This window comes from Castor canadensis, chromosome X (assembly GCF_047511655.1).
Source record: "Castor canadensis chromosome X, mCasCan1.hap1v2, whole genome shotgun sequence".
NCBI classification, from domain to species: Eukaryota; Metazoa; Chordata; class Mammalia; order Rodentia; family Castoridae; genus Castor; species Castor canadensis.
Window position 1 is genome coordinate 139080195 of NC_133405.1, and position 22387 is coordinate 139102581.

Genomic DNA, 22387 nt, shown 5'->3' on the forward strand with positions numbered 1-22387 from the left:
GAATTTCATTGTTTGGAACCCAACTTGCTAACATAAATTTAGACCTTGTTTTCTTCTGATATTCACTACAATCAAATGGCAGATGTTTTCAGTCAGCTGAGTCTTAGCTATACTACAGAACAAGGTGGCAGCTTTTGAAGAAATAATCTTGTTTTCTAGAAAGACCTGAGAAAACCTGTAAGAGAAATAATGTTGAGTTCATTAACTTAATAAGCGAGTAAAATTTGAATATATCTATTTCTGTGTAGATCTCAAATTCAAATTTTTGGTGAAGCCAAACCAGAATAAACTTATACTACAATAAATGATATGCCATTATTAGATAAGGACAAAGAAAACCAGAAGATGAAATCATCCTGGAACTAAAAGAGAGAATTCGTGGGAGTTATAGACACCTCTTTAATGTGTCTTTTGCATCTTTTTATGGAGACTTTTTTCCTCTCTTTTTATACTTTCATCTCTGGAAAATGTTTTCCAGTAAGAATTGGCTGAAATTTTTAAATAAATGAGGACATTAATTCCATGATTCCCCAAATTTTATTGTTTGCCATATCATTTCCTCTCCATGTGAATGATCCAATAGATAGTCTAAGCAGAGTGCCAGGAACAATTAGGCTGAGGTTGGATGTCACTGATATCATAAAGAGCAGCCCGTAGCAAAGTTAAAGGACCCCACTTCATTGTATCAGCTGCTCTGGGCAAGTCCCCGGTTGTCAGGGTGATGGACGCACAGTGGTCCTGTAACTCCAGGTCTGAGTGCCATGGCCAGGGGGAAGCTGACATTTGGATGCTGTTTTCCGTGCGGTGTGCTGGGCTGCCTTGGTGCATTCACAGTTCCCAAGTAGCTGCTTTGTGCCCATCTGAGAAAATGAGGAAGGGTCCTTAGCAAACCAATTAGAGTCATCATTACAGCTGCCACCTGGGTTGCAATCTCTGTCATAACGAACTGCTCAAATAAAAACCGCAAAAGGAGGAAAGACGGAAAGGGAGGGGAGAAGTCCAAAACAAACAGAAGGGGTTAGAACTGCCCTCCTGATGCATTTGATGTGTTGCCCTGGACAGCTAACCCTGGGAACTTGAGGGCATCCTCCTGTAGGATGTGGGACTGGAGGGACCACCCGGGAAGGAAAGTCACTGTGTTCTGATTGCAGAGCCATACACGTGCCATGCGGGCAGTGAGACCAGCACTGTGCGCCCATTGCATCGGGATCCGGTCCTGAATTGGGGGAGAAAAAGATGTGACTAACGCTACCTAATGAGAACACGGTCTCAATTTAACACTCGACTCAGCTCCCCTGGTTTGACTCTGTGCCTTTCCAGGCAATATGCACATGTGACCTTGCTAGGGAACCAAAACTCTTACAATGAGTGCTGAGAACGCAGAGCCAGTTGCTGTCTGCCGAGTGTCTGTGCTGCCAAAAGTGCCACCCTTGCCCTGGCCGGGCGCTGCCGGGAACCCTGCGCAGCTGTTTTCCTTCTTCCTTTCTTTCCTTGTAGCAACTGGGGCTCACTGGGGAGTTTCAGGCATTCAGTTACTGGTTATCCCAAGCGAATGAGTTTCACCTGTGCACCAGTACAGGGCAGTGCTGGCCCCATGCCGACTTCACCCGGAGCTCCTCAACGCAGGCCTTCATTTCCACTCTCACGTCTTCCAGATGGACGGACGGACGGACAGCAGCGGGTACCCACAGCTCGCGCCCATCCGCCCGGTTCCTCCCTGCACCAGCTTTGCCCCCACTTCTGCAGCACTGCTACCACCCAACGTGGAACACGCTAAAACAGACAGAGTACTCTTTATTGCAGATAAGTGCACATCATAAACTCAAAAGTAACACGCATGAAGATTCTCAGACAGCTTGGCAGCATGTTTTTATGAAGCGTAATTTTTCCTATAGAAAACAGAATACTTGTAATTTCTCGTTAAAATAAATCAAGTCTTGCTGAAGGTGACTCTCTTAGTTTGAATTAACATTACAATCTGCTAATTTTAGGCTTGTTTCCTGATAACTTACTTTTACCTTCAGATATTATTAAATTATTTCAATTTTCATCGATTATTCATTTCTCTTTGGGTCGAAATGACAGGCTAACTACTTAGCCTTGAATTGCATAGGTAACCTTCTGATAAATGCTCAAATAGGTCAGTATCAGTCACCCTAATCAGGGGACATAGTAGGATATGTGAACAAGGAAGGGATAGTTAATACGGATCTGCACGGTTTGTGTGTGTATGTGTGTGTGTGTGAGAGAGAGAGAGAGGGAGAGAAAAGGTTATGTGTGTGTGTGAGAGAGAGAAACAGAGATAGGTGTGTGTGTGAGAGAGAGAGAGAGTGAAAGAGAGAAAGAGAGAGAGGGAGAGGGAGAAGGAGAGACAGGTTTGTGTGTGTGTGTGTGAGAGAGAGACAGATAGGTATGAGAGACAGAGAGACAGAAAGAGAGAGAGTGAGAGGTTACTTTGAGAGAGTAATGCAGAATGTGGCTTGGCAGATGTAAAAAATAATAAGTCTACGTTGGTTCACAAATGAGGGTCTCCTGAATTCATGATTGCCCTCAAAGAGTAGATGAGTGTAGAAAGACTATTAAAACACCAAACGTTTTAATGGGAAACTTTGGTATTATTTAGAATACCAAAGAAGTGAAGTTTAGAAGTGAAGTTTATGAAATGCCAGGCATGACGTCATATTAAATAGTGAGTGGAGGAGGAAAGTGCAGAGCACCTTGGTGAATGGATAGAACCAGTGGACCGCTCCATGGTGGAGTGCATCATGTACTTCCTCTGCCCTTGGATGTATGTCTTAAGTTTTGTCCTTTAAAAATTTCTAGAGGCGAGCAGCCCTTGGATTTTCCCCTTCATGAGACAAAAATACTAGGCAATACTAATACATATACCAACAAAAGTCATTGTCATTGTCCTGTCATTGTGGATGGTAATAATAACAGCCAGTGTGATTTCTGTAAAAGTGAAATTCCACCCTAGCCTGCAATGCAATTGAGTGAAAGGAGTTGAAGACGCAAGGAATGAAGGCTTTTTCCCTCAGTGTGGCACTGACTGTTTCAATACTGTAACTTAGGTAAACATTCCATGATTATTGATTGAGGAAATATTCAATGAAAGTCTGGAACATGAGGTAAAATATAGATAGAGGAAGCTTAGACAATGCGACAGTGATCTCCAGGACTTTACCCATTTTTACCCATTTAGTAAACTAAGCAGTACCAGAACTATTCTACTTAGGGAACAAAGAAAACTCAGTGAGAATTCAGGGGAAAACTGTTTTCTTTTTTTTAATGTTGAAAGAACCTGAATTTTTAATAATTTATCTCTTTATGGAAATGGAGAGGAACCCATGGCCTCCCACATACTAGATTTGTGTTCTACCACTGTGCAACACTGTCACAGCCTCAAGAGCCTAAAGTTTCAATATGCCTTCAGGTATACTTTGCTAAAGTAAAATATAAAAGTAAGAACATTGTCTATTTAAATTTTGCACTTGATATATTGTAAGAACTTTTGTAAATGCCACAATGTACCCCCCAGCACAACAATAAAAATAAGTACACGTTGCACAAAATCTATCGATGGGGGTTTATTTGCATTTCTTTTGTCAGTACTGGAATTTTTTTTTTTTTGATCACAATAAACCCAGAATTTTTCTTTTGCTCAGAAAAACATTCCTGCTTTGTGTGAATTTTTTAGTTGATAAAGAGATATGTAAATTTTAGTTTATAATTATGGTAAACATTAAGTTATTTTATTTTATTATTTTTTCTTTTTTTTCTTTTATTCATTTGTGGGTGATCAAATTTAGTAGTCAAAAATTATTTTGGAATTTGAATAGAGAATTAAGTTTCATTTCTAGTCATGAAAGAAAATTTTCTTTCAACAATTTCAATATTTGAAGCAATCTTCCATTCTATGGAAATTTTTTTGTGTTCTAATCAGCTTTTTTCCCCTTTTTTGTTGTCCTGGGTGGGGTACATTGTGGCAGTTACAAAGGTCTTTCAATGTATCAGCTATTCTACTTGGATTCACTTCTCCACTGCTCCTCCTTAGCCCCCTCCCCTGATTCCTGGAGTACTTTGAACAGGTGTCATTTTTGCATTTACATACCTGTGTACACAGCATTTGCACCATATTCCCCCTCCTGCACCCTTTCCCCACATCCTCCCCCTCCCACTGGTGCCGACCTTCCAAGCAGAACCTGTTCTTCCTTCCTGCTCTCTGATTTTGCAGAAAAGAAAAGATAAAAAGAAAAACATGACATTTTTGTTTGTTTGAGATAAAGGTAGCTACACAGGGAGTTTCCTTGTGGTATTTGCATATATGTGGTACAACCCCAACTGGTTTACCTCCTAATTATCTACATTCTACCTTAGTCCCTTTCTTATGGTGCTTTCAGTAGCTTTAAGATTTCTAGATTCATTGTTGTACAGACAGTGTAGCACCCATATTCAAGTAATTAGCTTCCTTCTTTTTCCTGCCCTGCACACACACGGCCTCCGCTTAGCATGACCAGTGTTTCATAACATTGCTGGATTTGTGTTAGGCCTATATTCCATGTGAGAGAGAACATTTGGCTTTTGGCCTTCTGAGCCTGGCTAACTTCACTTAAGATGATGTTCTCCACTTCCATCCATTTACCTGCAAACGACGAAATTCCAGTCTTCTTCATGGCTGAGTAGAATTCCATTGTGCATAAATACCACATTTTCTTAATCCATTCGTCAGTGGTGGGGCATCTTGGCTGTTCCCACAGTTTGGCTATTGTGAATAGTGCTGCAATAAACATGGGTGTGCAGGTGCCTCTGTTGTAAGCTGACTCACATTCCTTTGGGTGTACCCCTAGAAGTAGAATTGCCAGGTCCTATGGCAGGTCTATTTTTAGTTTTTTGAGGAGCCTCCATACTGATTTCCATAGTGGTTGTACTAGCTTACATTCCCACCTGCAGTGTATGAAGCTTCCTTTCCCCACATCCTCACTAACATTTGTTGGTGGTGGTGTTCTTGATGGTAGCCATTCTAACAGGAGTGAGGTGGAATCCTAGTGTGCTTTTGATTTGCATTTCCTTTCTGGTCAGGGATGTTGAGCATTTCTTCATGTGTTTTTTAGCCATTTGGACTTCTTCCTTTGAAAAGACTCTGTTCAGTTCATTTGCTCATTTCTTCATTGGGTCATTGATTTTTGGGGAGTTTAGTTTTTTGAGTTCCCTCTATATTCGGTTATCAGTCCTTTGTCTGGTGTATAGCTGGCAAAGACTTTCTCCCACTCTGTGGGTGGTCTCTTCAGTTTACAGACCATTTCTTTTGTTGTGCAGAAGCTTTTTAGTTTCATGTAGTCCCATTTGCCCATCCTTTCTCTTAGTTGCTGAGCCATATGAGTTCTACTGAGGAATTCCTTGCCTATACCTATAGTATATTCCCTGCTCTTTCCTGCACTAGCTTCAAGGTTTCAGGTCTGATATTTAGGTCCTTGATCCACTTTGAGTTGATACTAGTACAGGGTGACAAACACAGATCTAGTTTCAGTTTTCTTCAGGCAGATACCCAGTTTTCCCAGAAACATTTGTTGAAGAGGCTGTCTTTTCTCCATCGTATACTTTTGGCGCCTTTGCCAAAAATTAAGTGAGCATAGCTGTGTGGTTTCATATCCAGGTCTTCTGTTCTGTTCCACTGGTCTTCATGTCTGTTTTTGTGCCAGTACCATGCTGTTTTTATCATTATTGCTTTGTAATATAGTTTGAAGTCAGGTATTGTGATACCTCCAGCATAGTTCTTTTTGCTGAGTATTGCCTTGGCTATTTGTGGCCTCTTGTGTTTCCACATAAATTTAATGGTAGATTTTTCAATCTCTTTAATGAATGTCATTGGAATTTTGATGGGAATTGCATTAAACATGTAGATGACTTTTGGGAGTATAGACATTTTTACTATGTTGATTCTACCAATCCATACACACGGGAGATCTTTCCACCTTCTGTAGTCTTCCTCAGTCTCTTTCTTCAGGGGTTTATAGTTTTCCTTGTAGAGGTCATTCACATCTTTTGTTAAGTTTACTCCTAGGTATTTGATTCTTTTTAAGGGTATTGTAAATAGAATTGTTTCCATATATTCCTTCTCAGTCTGTTCATTGTTCGTGTATAGAAAGGCTACTGATTTTTATAGATTAATTTTGTATCTTGCTACTTTGCTGAAGCTATTTATGCTGTCTAGGAGTTTTTTGGTGGAGTCTCATGGGTCTTTTAGGTATAAGATCAAGTCATCTGCAAAAAGGGATACTTTGACTTTCCCTTACCTATTTGTATTCCTTTTATTTCTTCTTCTTTCCTTATTGCTCTGGCTAGGAATATTCTAGGACTGTGTTGAATAGGAGTGGGGAAAGTGGGCATCCTTGTCTTGTTCCTGTCTTTAGGGGACATGGTTTCAGTGTTTCTTCAAGGGAAAACTATTTTCATGAGAACTCTCAGTGGAAACTTTCAGTGGTTGCCCTGAAGACACATGAGATATGAAAGAATTTCATCAAAAGATGATAAGATACATGGAAAATCTGAGCATAGAAATAGAGGAAGATTAACCAGCATGGCGGTGACTATTGCTGGTATAACTGCTTGTGTGTTATGTGTGGAATGGAGAGTGGAGCTCTAATTCCAACTGCCATGCCAGAAAATATCTTAAATCTCTCTACTCATGCAGTTACTGAATCGTGCCACAGGATTACAGAGGTGGCCCACCTTTTGCTTATGACGTCACAATAAAATGTGCTCACGTCTCTTACAGACAGCAGTAGATGTAACTCAAGGTACAGACTATTTAAAGTGTGATTTTCCTGGTTCCAAACCTCACACCATTTCTGAAGTCTTTACAAACTTTTACATTCATCAGGACTCATTGGGCTCGAGATGATAGAAGTTTACCTAATTTCAAAGTTTGGAGGGAAAAAAATTAAGTTAAATTGGAACTTGGATATCCAGATCTACTGCAAAGGGTAAGAACCCAGATCAGGATGCAGTTAGTGTTTATTTATTTAAATTTTAATTTGAAAGTTTAATTTTTTATTTTTTTGACATGTAAAAGTAATTTTTTTGTAAAGAATTTTCTTATTATCATACTACTGTTGCACTGGGGGTACATTGTGACATTTACAAAAGTTCTTACAATGTATCACAGTTTAATTCACCCCTCCATCATTCTCCTTTATCCTCTCCCCCATTCCTGGAATAGTTTCAGCAGGTCTCATTTTTCCATTTTCATACATGAGTGCATAATATTCCACTGTATTCACCCTCCTACACCTTTTCCTTATATCCTCCCCCTCCCATTGGAACCACCCTCCCTGCCCCCCCCCCCACCACCACAGGACCTGTTTTACCTTCCTATTCTTTTTTTGAAAAAAGGCAGTCAGACTTTAGAGAGTTCTGGAACCAAGGACATGAAAAACATCATGAATTTTTTTTTTTTTGACCGTACTGCTGTTTGAACTCAGGGTTCAAGCTTAGTAAGCAGATACTCTGCCAGCCCTTATTTGTGTTTGGAGCTTTTAAGATAGGGTGTTGCTTTTAGCCTGGGCTAGGCTGGATTGTGAGTCTCTGGCTTTCTGCCTCCTGAGCAGGTAAGATTACAGGCACCCAACTAAGCGTTATGAATCTTTGCTTCTGTCTGGCAATAAGTGATGGTAGGATAAGGAGGTCTCCTGAAGTTGCTGAGAGTTACCACTTACCGTTCTGAAAACTACCAGAGAAACAGATACCTTAATTCCATATTTAAAATTTCAGGAAAGTGTTCTGATTGGCTTTGTTGGCTTAGAAGCTCACACTTGGGCCAGGTAAAGAATAGATAGAACTGGGCTACTGCTAGGTCTACCAGACGGCTATTATATGGGAAAGGTCATTTCTCATGAAAGCGTATGTAACTGCAGTCTTAGGCCAGAGGTTCAACTCTGGGAGCTCTCACCCTAATGTGCCAGTTAAAGAGATGAGTTGTGGTGAAGGACAGGGAAAGTTCTTATCTCTAGATCCTGTGAAGGTTTCCTTACCTGGCACCTCTCTGTTTCAATACCACGACTTAAGTAATGACTTCAAATGGCACAAGGGACTTAAGGTTACAGATAGGAATTTGTGTACTGACCACCTGGCGTTAGTAAGAATACAGCCTCGATCACCTGGATGAGCCCCACAGTACAAGCAAGACAGATAAGTGTGGGAGCCAAAGAGACCCAGGAAGTGTGAAAAAGACAAAACTGGGAGGATGGGAGGGAGCCAGGAGACCAGGAATGAGGGTGGCCTCCAGAGAGGCTGGGAGAGGCCAGGCAAGCAATTTTCCAGAGCTCTTGCAGGACACCTTGACCTTCAGGACTGTGAGATTGTCAGTGTGTGCTGATTGAAGTCACGTGGTAGTAGAAACTAGCAAGAGGGTTTTACTATCCTTAAATATTGTCCGAGGTTCTCAGTAAAGTAGCTGTTTGGAGTGAAAACAAATCAACGTATTTGCTGAAGAGTGATTTTGTTTTGAACCTTCTGACCCACACTTATTCTGACGTTCATCGTGCATTTTCCCCCTTTCTTCTTCAAGAATTACTAGGAAAACACTACAACTTGCTCCTTTCCTTTGTGCATGTTCGGGTGACAATATGTGTTCAAATTTTGGGGGCAAAACTGGGTGAACCTTTTATGTACGATGTAAATGACAGCCTTCTGGCAAGTCATAGTAAATGTCACATGCAGTAGAGAGGCTTATTTCATGCTAAAATATAATGAAAGGGTGTTTAACTTTATGAAGCATCTAGAACAGATTTCCAGAGAAGATTGTGTTGAGTGATGTGTAGTGAAGTATGCAGATTTGTCTCTTTTCTTACGTCTTTTCTTGGAATTCCACTCAGATGCTAGCTGTACCTCTAAATGTCATATTTCTCCACTTAACAGTACTGTTAAGCTGGGCACCGTGGCTCACGCCTGTAATCTTAGCTACTCAGGGGCAGAGATCAGGAGGGTCTCAAGCCAGCCCAGCCCCTATCTCGAAGAAACCTACCACAAAAAAGGGCTGGTGGAGTAGCTCAGAATGTAGGCCCTGAGTTCAAACCCCAGCACTACAAAAAAACAAAAAGCCAGAGTACTGTTATGAAAATCCTTCGGGCTCCCAAGCTCTTCCCCTCTAGACAGTTGGCTCAGCTTTGGTCTGTTCTGGGCAATGTGATTCTCTATGCTTTTCAACGTGAATGCCAGCTAGGCTTGTAGGCTTGGAGCGAAGGCCAAAGCTTGCCGTTCAAAGACTGTCTGCAAGTGACTTGGGCTTTTCTATGCCTTAGTTTCCTTGAGTGCAGGTAGAGTTGTATTTGAAGGTTTAGGGTGGGCAGCCTTACAGTGCACTTAGTCTAGTACTCAGCACATCTATGGAAGCACCCTGTAATCTGCTGTTTACTAGAACATAATTTCAGCTAAACTGCTGACCATATGTAATGTAATTTGTTTATAAATCCAGTGAAGAAAAGATGTTTGCAGTCTATAACATAATTGTTTGTTGTAGTAATGGAGAGGTCAGCTTAAAAAATAAGGGCTGGGAGTGTGACTCAAGAGGTAGAGCACTTGCCTAGTATGTACAGGGTCCTGGATTCAACCCCCAGTTCTGAAAGACAAAATAAACAAAACAAACAAAGATAAAAAAGAAGAAGAAGAAGAAATAATGAGATCCAGGAACCAGGCATGGGGTGGCACCTCTATTCCCAGCTACTTGGGTGGAGGAGAGCCAGGAGGGTTATGGGACCTAGGCCAGTCCAGGCGAAAAGTTAGTGCACAACAGTATCTCAAAAACAAAATATAAATAAAAGGACTATAGGTTCAGCTCAAGTGGTAGAGGGCTGCGTTGATGGGGCTTAGGTTCAATACCCAGAAGAAGCGTTTTTTGTTTTTTAAAGGTGGAGGAGGGGAATGAGATAAAGTATCTTTTTGTTTTGTTTCCTGTACTGGGGTTTGAACTCAGAGCCTTACACTGACAGGCACTATTATCACTTGAGCCACACTCTCTGCTTTTTTTTTAAACACATGGGGTTTACTTTAGCATTTTGCCAGAAGCCGGCCTTGAACTGTGATTCTCCTACCTATGCCTCCTGCATGACTGAAAATACAGGCATGAATCACCATGCCTGGGTTATTTGTTAAGATGGGAGTCTCAATAACGTTTTGCCCAGGCTGGCCTCAAACCACAATCCTCCCTATCTCTGCCTATTGAATAGCTGGGATTGCAATCATAGGCCACCATGACACATTGGACCCAGCCTCCGTTTGTGGCATTGTTGTTTTAACAAAAGGGAAATTATAGAGGACTACCATTTTTAAAAAGAATAGAATATTGTTTTTCTGCTTTATTCCTAATTTTAATCATTTTGATCTTCAGTTGTAAATTAATCATCAAGAAAGCATTCATTTCTTGGAAGGGTGCCTTAAAACATCAAAAGGCAGTAACACTTCTCCTTTATTGTTTGAGATGAATGAGAACTTGACTTTATTTCTCTTTTAATCTAGTCACAAATAGTCCTTGTTTGTCTATAGTGCCAAAATCTAGGTGAAAACCTAAAATATGCCTGTGATGACAGCAGTGAGACATGCTGTAACCAATCAGCATCAAGTGACTACATGAAAATAATAAAGTGAGTCTGGTTTTCATCTTTCAGTTGGATATTTGACAGAGCTCATGAGTGAACATAATTCTGGAGGAATATTTTCCTGACATGGGTTAATTGAAAAGTATTTAGTATTTTAGGAGCATGGTGAAACTGAAATGAATTTCTCATAACATGTCTTCTGGGGTAGAAAGCTTCCAGCAATTTGAACAAAGTACAGTAATCAAATTGAGGGCTTAGGAATTACCTGTGTTGAAGATAATACTATTTGGCTGTATGAATTATTCTTGTTTGAATACTTAAAACAATCATTCCCTGAAGAAAAGAGTGTTCCCTTACATTTGAACATTTTCCTTTACAAGAACTTTTGTTCAATTTGCAGCTTAGATTTTTTCATAAGATGAACAAACCCAAATTACCTAGAACGTATTAAAGATCAATTTTGCTATGCAGTACCTATCTAAGAAGTTAAAAAAGCAAAACAAAACATCAATGATAGAAACCTTAGGTGGCATTAGTTGGTGAGAATTATTTAGCTGTTTTCAACAATTAGCTCATTATTAACTAATGCATAGGTTTACTTCATATGTTGTATTGTTATTTGTTGGCAAATGACACAGGTGCTTTGAATGTTATCACTCATTTTCCGTATTTTCTTAGCCAAGTCATTCAACCTATTCAATGTTCAGTGTTTTCTTTATTAAAACCTATAGTGATGTCATACATCCTCTGAGTGTTTTTAAGGTTACACAGATTTGCTGGATATTGGTGGCTCAGGCCCATGGTCCTAGCTACTCAGGAGGATCGGAGTGCAAAGCCAGCCAGGGCAAATAGTTAGAGACCCTGTCTCAAAAAAAAATCATTAAAAAAAATAATTTACACAGATTTGAGAATCAGGTACTAACTACAAGAAATAATTACGATAAAAAAAATCAGCATGTTACTATGATTTTACTTTTATTTTAATTTGATGTTACTCTTACTCATTGTGTTGCATTATTACATTGACTCCTTTGTTTGCCTCATTCTAGGACCGGAAGTCACAGTTAGGGGTAGTTAGCCTATTTTCTTTTTTAAAAAAATTTCCTTCGTTTTGTATTTTGTTAGCATATTATTGCACTAGGGGTACATTGTTGCATTTACAAAAGTGCTTACAATATTTCTTTTTTATTACTATTGTTGTGCTGGGTGGGGGTACGTTGGAGTATTTGCAAAAGTTCTTACAATGTATCAGATATATCATGTTTGAATCCACCCCCTCCACTGCTCTCTCACCCCTCTTCCTTGAATCCCACAACAGTCTCAACAGGTATCATTTTTGCATTTATTTACATGTGTATACGTTATTTGGACCACATTCCCCCGCCCCCGCCCCTCCCCCAGGGCAGAACTCTCGTTCTCCAATTTTGTTGAAGATAAAACATAAAAGATAATAAGAAAAACATGGTGTTTTTGCTAGTTTGAGATAAAGATGCTATACTGGAAGATTCCTAGCATTGCTTCCATGCACATGTGTATTACAACCAAAATTGGTTCATCTCTACTAGACCTCTTCACTACTTCCTGTCACCTTCCCTTAGTGGCCTCTGCCAGTTTAAGATTACTGTATTCACTCCTCTACAGTGAGCACATCAACCACATCCAAGTTTTAGGTTTCCTTCCCTTTCCCATTCATCTTGCATGGTCTCCCCTTAGTGTGTGACCCATGTACAATAATATTACTGCATTTGTTTTAGGTCTATGCAATCTCATATGAGGGAGAACATGTGATTTTTGGCCTTCTGAGCCTGGCTAACTTAGCTTAAGATGATGTTCTCCAGTTCCATCTGTTTACCTGTGAATGACAAAATTTCATTCTTCTTCATGGCTGAGTAGAATTCCATTGTGTATAGATACCACATTTTCTTAATCCATTTGTCAGTAGTGGGGCATCTTGGCTGTTTCCATAGCTTGACTATTGTGAATAGTGCCGCAATAAACATGGGTGTGCAGGTGCCTCTGGAGTAACCTGAGTCGCATTCCTTCGGGTATATCCCTAGGAGTGGGATTGTTGGATCTATGTTTAGATTTTTAAGTAGCCTCCAAATTTTTTTCCAGAGTGGTTGTACTAGTTTACATTCCCACCAACAGTGTAAGAGGGTTCCTTTATCCCCGCATCCTCGCCAACACCTGTTGTTGGTGGTGTTGCTGATGAAGGCTATTCTAACAGGGGTGAGGTGGAATCTTAGTGTGGTTTTAATTTGCATTTCCTTTATTGCTAGAGATGGTGAGCATTTTTTCATGTGTTTTTTGGCCATTTGGACTTCTTCCTTTGAAAAGGCTTTGTTTAGTTCTTTTGCCCATTTCTTCATTAGGTCATTGCCTTTTGGGGAACTAAATTTTTTGAATTCTCCCTTGTCTGATGTATACCTGGCAAAGATTTTCTCCCATTTTGTGGGCAACCTCTTCAATTTAGAGACCGTTTCTTTTGTTGTGCAGAAGCTTTTTAGTCTCATGGAATCCCATTTGTCAGTACTTTCTCTTAGTTGCTGAACCATTGTGGTACTATTTAGGGAGTTATTGCCTAGTGTATTTCCTACTTTTTCCTGTACTTGGTTCAAAGCTAATGGTCTCATATTAAGGTCTTTAATCCACTTTAAGTAACATTTGCACAGGGTGAAAGACATGGAGTAGGTTCAGTTTTCTGCATGCAGATATCCAGTTTTCCCAGCAACATTTGTTGAAGAGGCAATTTTTTCTCCATCATATGTTTTGAGCACCCCAGTTAAAAATTAGGTGTGCGTATCTACATGGATTCATATCCGGGTCCTCTGTTCTGCTCCACTGGTCTTCATGTCTGTTTTTGTGCCAGTACCGTGCTGATTTTCTTGCTGTGACTCTGCAGTGTAGTTTGAAGTTGGTTGCTATGATGCCACCAGCATTGCTGTTTTTGCTCTGCACTGCCTTGGCTATTCCCCATCTTTTGTGTTTCCATGTGAACTTTAGGGTTGATTTTTCAGTCTCTGTGATGAAAGCCATTGGAAGTTTATTGGGGATTGCATTGAACATGTAGACTGATTTGGGTAGTACAGCCATTTTCATAACATCGATCCTGCAATCCATGAGCATGGAGGTCTTTCCGTCATCTGAAGTCTTCTTTGATTTTCTTCTTCAATGGTTTATAGTTTTCATTGTGGAGTCTCTCATTTCCTTTGTTAAGTTTTTTCATTGGTAATTTTTTTGAGGCTATTGTAAGTGGAGTTATTTTCCTAGATTCTTTCTCAGTCTGTTCATTGTTGGTGTATAGAAAGGCTATTGATTTTTGTAAATTGATTTCGTATCCTGCTACTTTGCTGAAGGTGGTTGTGATCTCCAGTTTTTTGCTGCTGTTTTTCAAGTCTTTTAAGTATAAGGTCATTTCATTTGCAAATAAGAATAGTTTGACTTTCTCTATTCCTATTTAAATTCCTTTTATTTCTTCTTACTATCTTATTTCTTTGGCTAGGAATTCCAAAAACATTGTTGAGTATACATGGAAAGAGTGGATACACTTGTCTCATTCCTGACTTCAGAAAAATGGTTTCAGTTTTTCCCTATTTTTTATAATATTGGCAATAGGTTTGTGGTATATAGTTTTGATTATGTTCAGGTACATTCTTTCTAGTCTTAGTTTCTTCAGAGCTTTTGTCATGAAAGAATGCTGAATTTTGTTGAAGGCTTTCTCTGCATCTATCGAGACGATCATATCATTTGTCTTTGCTTCTGTTATGCTGTATTATATTTAGTGGTTTGTGTATGTTGAACCATCACTGCATCCCTGGAATGAAATCTACTTGATCACAGTGCATGATATCTTTTTGACATGTTCTTGAATTCAGTTTGCCGTAGTATAATGAGAATTTTTGCACCTAAGTTCATTAAAGAGATTGGCTATAATTCCCTTTTGTTGCGTTCTTGTCTAGTTTGGGGATGAATGTAATACTGACTTCATAGATTGACTTGGGCAGTGATTCTTCCTTTCCTTTTCATGGAAAAGATTGAGAAACTTTGGAATTAGTTCTTCTTTAAAGGTCTGGTAGAATTCAGCAGTGAATCCATTAGGTCTGGGACTTTTTTTTTTAGGAGACTCATTTCTGCTTCAATTTCATTACTTGTTATAGATCTTTTGAGGTGTCTATCCTTAGTTCAATTTTGATGGCTGATATGTGTCTAGATATGTGTCTATTTCTTCTGGATTTTCCAATTAATTTGAATATAGATTTTCAAGTAGTCCCTAATGATCCCCTGTATATCATTGGTGTTTGATGTGGTATCCCTTTTTTCTTTACAAATTTTATTAATTTGGGGCTTTTCCCTCATTTTAGTCAGGTTTAGTCTCATTAATAGGGTAATAAGGCCTTAATGTGTGTGAAGGTGTAGTTCAGTCACCTTGGAGGAGGATGCCATTGTCAGGGACTGCAGAGGTATAGAAAGGATGGCAGTAATGTATAATGTTGGTATAATACACTATTCAGTGAATGTTTTACGTGGAGGACATAGGGACAGTAAGGGAAAAGGGAGGGAGAGGAGAGGAAGATAAGTAGAGGCAAGGAAGAAAAATGAAAAAAAAAGCAGGGGGCACAGTAAGGAAAATGAAACAAAAGAAGGCTAGGCAAATTAAAATTTGAATAGAGTGGAAAAAAGAGATAAGTTATACATATGTATATACATATACATACATATATATGCACATATGCAAATTTCTTCCTTCTTGTTGTGCAGTGGCGTGAGTTTCCTCCGTGTTCAGTGAGTACACTGGGTGTTCCCTTCTGATCACTAATCCTCAGGCTTTAAACTGCCAGTCTCATTCGGAATACTGACCTTTCAGACAAGGGCTTTCTCTGGGTCACTGCCCCCCTTAGGCTAGATTCGCTGGGATGGGTGGCAACCGGTGGTGTTCCTGTCTACCAGAAGGTTTGTTCCTCCAACCAGCAGAGAAAGCCTGGGAGCTGGAGTTTGAGCTGCTGGTTCGAAACTCTTCTCTGGGAAGGCAGTTAGCTTCAGCTCTAGTTCTAGCTTGCTATTAACTTTGTGAGGTTTTCGAATTCCTTGTTATATTCCCTAGGCTGCGTGGGCTTAGCCACCCCTCCCCTACTAGGCAGAGTAGGAGATTTCACTTGTTTATTAGGCGAACAGCTTTGTCCAAGAGGGTTGCAATCAATGCCTGCAAGCTAAGCTGGACTATGTGCTTTCCGCCAGGATGGAAGATACAGTGAGCTCACCTGAATGGGTTGTAGTCGTCTCTCAGTGCATAAGAGATCTGTGGGGCAGGGTTGCAGTTGGCAGTCAGAGGTTCCATGTCTGCAATTCTTTGTCCTTTTCTCCAGGGTCTAGGACAAGCCAGGCACTTTCAGGATTCAGTCTGCAGTCCTCTGCATTGATGTTTTGCTCTGCGAGAGGGAGGGCAAAAAAAAAAAAAGAAAAGAAACCTCTCCTTAGCAGTGTAACAGTAAAACAGCCACAGGACCTGAGCATCTTGGGCTGTTTTGTGCTATGAAAAGCTAATTTAAAGGTTAGTCATTGGAGATTTGTCTGCCTATATATTTGTGGGCATTTGTATACAGACTCTGGTGTGTGTGTGAGGGTGCCAGTGTGGGCCTGGATGGTGTTAGAGGAAAACCCATGGCAGTGCTATGTGCAGTTTATGAGCAATCAAATGGGTTGTAGTTTGTGGGGAAAACAAATTTATAAGGCCACTAAACTGCTCTACAGTCTGTTCTTCTCTGAAGCCGCAAGCATCCTGAAATCTTCTTCAAACCAGACATACTTTTAGTCTGCTGTGAGTGGGATCACGTTCGTGTGCGTAGTCCTCATGTGTGTTCTGCAAAAGGGTGGTCTGCAAAGTGTGCCATGTGGGAAGCTCCTCCTAGCAACAGAGAAGTACATGGGAAAGTACTGACTTAACAAAGGAACTTTTGTGATGAGTTTCAACAATATATGAGCATAAGATTGATAAACACTCATTCTCTTCCTTCTCAAAACTGATGCCTTTAGCCTCAGTCTACTCCAGGCGCCTCTCTTTGACAACATAATCAATCATTTGATCAGTAAGGAGCATGCAACATTTGCTTTACATTCCTTCTGTCTGTTTAGTATTGATTATGCCCTGACTCGAGATGGTTATTTGATTGCTCTACTAATCCTTATCCAGATTCTAGTTTCTTTCTTCTAGTCCTTACTCTTATTAGAGTCATTTTAGGAAACTCATCAAAAAATTAAGGATAAATCACTGTTTGCATTTGCATAGGAAGGCACTGGGTGAGTCCAAATTGGGCAGCGGGGTATAAAGAAATATAAGCCTCTTTCTGGTAAATTAAAAGAGCCCCACTAACCTGTGCTGTGGCTTGGATGAGTCTTTCAAAAGCCCATGTGTTAAAAACTCAACCCCCAGAGTCATATGTTGCTGAGTTTTGGAGGTGGGGGGGCCTCTGGGAGGTGATTAAGAATAATTGGGGTCATGAAGGTGGGACCTACCTGATGCCATTAATGGCTTTGAAAGAAGAGGAAGAAAGACCTGAGTTTGCATGGTTTCTCTGTCTTATGATGTGATGCCCTCCACCATGTCATAATGCAGCAAGAAGACCCTTACCAGATGCTGAACAGATATTGGCATCTTTGCACTTGGACTTCTCAGCTTCCATAAACCTCTATAATTACCTAGTCTCAAGTATTTCACTATAGCAAAGGAAAATGGACTAAGATAGCCTGTGACTCAACCAAATTTTCATAAAAGACTCAGTGCTCACAAAGTATTCAAGGACTACTGCAGGGTTTCCAAAGGAAAATCTGCAAGTTGATGTTTTCCATGAATGATCCATGATTAAAAGGTTATTAACCAATGTTGATGAATATACAAGGCATACTTACATGTGGAATGAGGAAATGCTTTCCAAGTTCTCTATACTAAGCTTCCTGTCCTTTAAGATGCAGCAAGACACAAATTCAAAATGCGAGAAGGGAGAGAGAAAACTGTGACAACCCTGTAGGAAGGTGAGCTGATCATTTAAGTTAATATGCAAAGCACTTGCTTGGGTACTTCTGCATTGTTACATTTTGACATTGGACGGATCAGAAATGAAGTTCTATCCAAAAGATTCTGAATGCACTTTACTTTTCTCTGCAGACTCTGCAATGAGATTAAATCAAAGAGCACAATGTTCTGCTCTTATCAAATTTAGACTTATTTTTATTGCCTGTGATTTAAATCATTAATCTAAAACTTCAGGTTCCCCAAACTTTCCATCTAATAAAGTACTTCACAACTCTTAGTTTTAATGCATTAATCCAGATGACTAATATATGAGATCAAATTATAATATTAATATTGCATGTTTTAAAATAGTTTAAGTTTAAAAAGAGAAGTAATCCTTTGAGAGAAAGCTGCATTTTTCCTAAGATACTAAAATGTTAAAAAGCATAGAAACCTAGATTAGGTTTTCATTTTGAGCTAAAATAAGATCCAAGTGGAAGGAGCTTTAGTGGGTTATATAACCCAAACTTGTCCATAATACACTATTTCTCTGATTATCTATCCTTTAGTAATCTGCAGAGATGAGTGACCTGTCCTGAGTTCCCAGAGGTTCAATGTCATGATTTTAAGAGTGTGCAGCCCCAATGGAACGTAATCGCTTTGAAGGGCTGGGTCGTTACGAGTAAAGACAAGCATCTTCCACAATCCTAAACACACAAAGCAAGTGAGTGTTCCTGGACGTACAGCTGTCTTTCCACCTGGCCGATGGGTACTTTCAGCTTTCTAAAGGAGAACACTCCATCGTTACAAGTGGTTGGTGATCTTTGCCTGTGCAATCTCTTAGCACCGAGCTACAACAGTTAGTTTTAAATGTATTCTTCCTTTCCTGCTATGTTGTTTTGGGAATCTTGAAAGATGTGATGTTTTGTTTCTTCCAGTTAATCTACTGCAAGCATCCTTGGCAGCCTTCCTTTGCCCCTACCAGTGACTCGGAGACCCTGTGATCCCACTTTCTAGCTTATTCTGGATAGGATATAAATTGATTCTCACACGAAGTCCTCAAAGAGCAGAATTGACCCTGGTGCATGTGATAGGCATGTGTTTGCTCTAATCGGTGACATTATATGTTATCAGTACTCAGAGCTCATGGTAGGGATTTTTTTTTTTTTTTGGCAAAGGCATTTCTTAACTCTTGGCTTATATATTGATACTGAAACCATATGCTTCCATAATTTTTAAAGGCAATATATTTCACAATATGATGTAGAAAGCAAAAGAAAATGGGGTAACTGTGTTTCCTATAACAAATTGCATACAAAAGACACAGCCCTTTGTTACTGTAGCTAAATTTCCCGGTAGGCTTCCCAGTGCACCATTACCGGTAATAACCAAGCCAGAAGCCTGTTTGCTGCTTGTTTCCCTAAAATGCCAAGTCCCTGAGGTGTTGTAAGGGGGAAGGTGTAAAAGCTTGCCATAGATTGCCTGTTTTTAAATGCAGTAGCCACAGTTGGATGGAATGCAGATGGGTTCCAAGAAATTAATGAAGTTCGTAGGTTGGGCAGGAGCTCAGCTCACTGTCAGAGAATGCTTTCTCTAGACTTAAGGGAAAAGGTACCAAAAGACTATAAATACTTTGCTGCATGACACCCAGTTTGTGGTAATTTGTTACAGCAGCCCGGGGTATCTAATCCAATCTGAATATTCTCTGCCTGCACTTCCTGCCTAGACTAGAAACCAGAATAAATGCAGTCTGTGTTCCTGGTTCACATAACCCTCTGTCTGTTCCCACTGCTTTCTCCTTGGGGAAGCCCTTCTAATACCCTTTTGTCTCTAGGATAGACCTGCTTACGTCTTGACTTCCAGACCCCAGGCAGGGGTTTTCCAATTGATCTTGTGGGTCCCTTCTCCTGCTGCAATGCGACATCACTGCCATCATTGTGTTACAGAACATTGTACCTTACGTTCTGCTCCATACCCCGTCTGTAACCTGCTTTCTTTTCATGGTTTAATGAAACAAGGAGCCGTGTAAGAGAGGCCCATGTTACATGGAGCTGACAGTTCCTTCTAACCAAGAGTCAGCAAACACAGAAGTACTTAGTCCGCCAGCCACAAGGGATCGAATTGTGCCAATAACCATGTGATCTTGGATAGGATTTTCCCCAATCACTCATTTCACACAAGATCCCAGCTCTACCTAATAATAGTGCCTCCTGAGAGACATCAGTGCAGAAGACCCAGCTGAGTTTGTCCCTGGAATCCACATAGACACTGCCAAAACGAATATATTCATTAAATCCATGAAGTTTGGGGTCATTACCATGCGTCAATTGATTGTTAACATGGCCTGATGTGCTAGATAGGTGGATTGCAGATGGAAATCCGACTTGTACGTAAATATCACGCCTGTGTGGGCGGGATCTGTATTTGGAGACATATTAGCTATTAATATCTGGGATAATTTGATGGCAAGTAGAGGAAATTCAAGTTAAATTCATACAAGGAGAAAAAATAGATCCATTGCCTCAACTTGCTGGGAATTCTAGTGGTGTATTTGGATTCCTAGCTGGGCATGGTGGCTCACACCTGTACCTCAAAAACTCAAGAGGCTGACTCAGTCCAGCTTAACGAGACCCTATCTCAAAAAAAAAAACCCAAATCAAACCACAGGAAACCAAAACAAAGTGGTGCCCCGAAGTCTAACCAGAGCCGTACTAACTGTAATTATACAGAATCATTTGATGACAAGTGGAGGAAGTCAAGTTAAATTCACCAAAGGGAGAAAAAACAGATTCATTGCTTCAACTTGCTGGGAATTGTAGCCATTCTTTGAAAAATGGCATTCTTGAGTCTAAGCACGGGCACTGGTGATGTTTGTCCATTCCTTTGTGTTGGCTTTTCTATTCAGAGAGACTGTTTCTAGGCAGTAGCAGAGATGATCACCTGTGTTCTTTTGTGACATCCTTGAACTCAGAAAATCTCAATGGCTTGGAGAGGATGCTTACTGGCTTGGTTTGGGTCACATGCCAAGTCTGAACCAATTTCTGTTTCCAAAGAAAAGAGAACTTAGAGTAGCATGGTGTGAGGTAGCTACCCACTCCTGGGTGAGGATGGGCAGGTCAACAAGAATCCAGTTTATAGCACATGCAGTAAAGACAGCTTCCCCAAGAAAAATTTAGACTAAGCCAGCCAGTCATTGATTCCCCTCCTCATTTCTCATGTTCTGAATAGTAACCAACTAAGAATGATGGACATGACTTCATGAAACAGAAAATGAGTGTGGGTGGAAGAACCTTACCTTGGATCATTCTTTCTTCTTAATAAAAAGGAAAAACCTGGACATTGAGAAATAAGAAAGCTTGCTTATGACTTGTTATTGTTTTGTAATCACCTGGACGTCTTAGTGACAGGTAGTGACAGAGGAATGAGAACATCTAGCAGATTGGGACGCTTCTGTTCGGACATGATCCAGGCAGCTCCCCGTTGGGAGCTGCAGTGCTCAGAGCCTCCTGGGGCTGGCAGCTCCCTGTTGGTGGCAAATCTGAGATATATGAGCTGTAACTACAGGTAGAAATCGTGACCTCACATGGGTGAGTCTGTTTAAAACAGGGTATGTCATGCTGTGCCTGCTGTCTCGTTTAAGAGTTCCAGCTAAACAGTTAGGTTTACTGAATCATGAGCTAATTTAGACTTGATCTGGTAGAAGTGAAGATGAACTTGGACAGCCTAAGTTTTCAGCAGGGTGAAAAACTTGGAACAGTCAGACAAATGGCTGATAAGATGGCACGCACCTCTCTCTCGGGAAACTGCAAGAGCACCGGGGCTCCTCCCTGGCTGCTTCCTTGTGCTTACTGCACTACTTTGTGTGAGCGTGGAATAGTTGGGTCTCAGAATGGCGATAAAATCTGGTCTCCAGTTCACATGCGTGCAGAGTACCCTTAGTGCACTGGGCTTCCTTGTCTGTTCATTGAGATTTCTGCTGCAGCTGGAACTGGAATGGCCCTTAAAGGCTTATGTGCTAAAGACTTACCCCCAGCTTGACAGTATGGGTTGGTGGTGGGAACTCTTAAGACGTGGAGCCCAGTGGGAGGTCTTCCGGTCAGTGGGGGTGTGCTCTAGAAGGATATTTTTGGACCCCCATCTCTTCCTCTTCTTCTAGCACAATTTCCTTGTATGTTGACCACAGTTATTAGCAAAAGCTAGTTTATTCATTGACTTATTCAGTCAGTGAGTAGTTTAAGCATATTCTTTATGTCAAACCACTTTGTCCTGTGTGGAAGTAACCCTTCTTTTGCCTACCTTGTAAAGAAAAAGGAGCAAGTAACTGGCAGCACCATTTAACATGCCACGGTGATGTAGCAAGCTACATAGGAGAATGAGGGAGGAATGTGTGCCTCAGATTCAGAGTGAGGAGGCACCAGGGAGAAATGTGCAGCATGAGTACCTCATCAAATGACTGGGGACAGGGTGTTTCAATTGGAGAAAACAGTATGGTCAAGGCTGATGCGTAGAGACTGGTGTGAACATTGATTCTGTTTGCTGAGCATCTTTTAAGAGGCTCCATAGCAGTAAGTTTGAGGTCTTGTGCTCAGCCACACGCCTGAAATGTAGCCACCGTCTGTGGTCAGTTGTCTGTTAGTCGTCACAGTGGATGCTCCAGTCATCCACTGAGATACAGAATAGAGATTTAGCTGATTTTATGAAAATTGAGAACTCCAACAAAGTCAAGAATGTAGCTAAAAGAGCGTCTCATCCTCTTCCAAAAGAAGGAATCACAAGGTAACCTATAGAC

The 22387-nt window shown here is 40.6% G+C and overlaps 1 protein-coding gene across 10 annotated transcripts in view; it reads left to right on the forward strand.

The window, feature by feature from the left end:
• Positions 1–22387, forward strand: part of Nlgn4x (neuroligin 4 X-linked) — a 269151-nt gene that overhangs the window by 63391 nt on the left and 183373 nt on the right. The gene's annotated exons all lie outside the window — the stretch shown is intronic.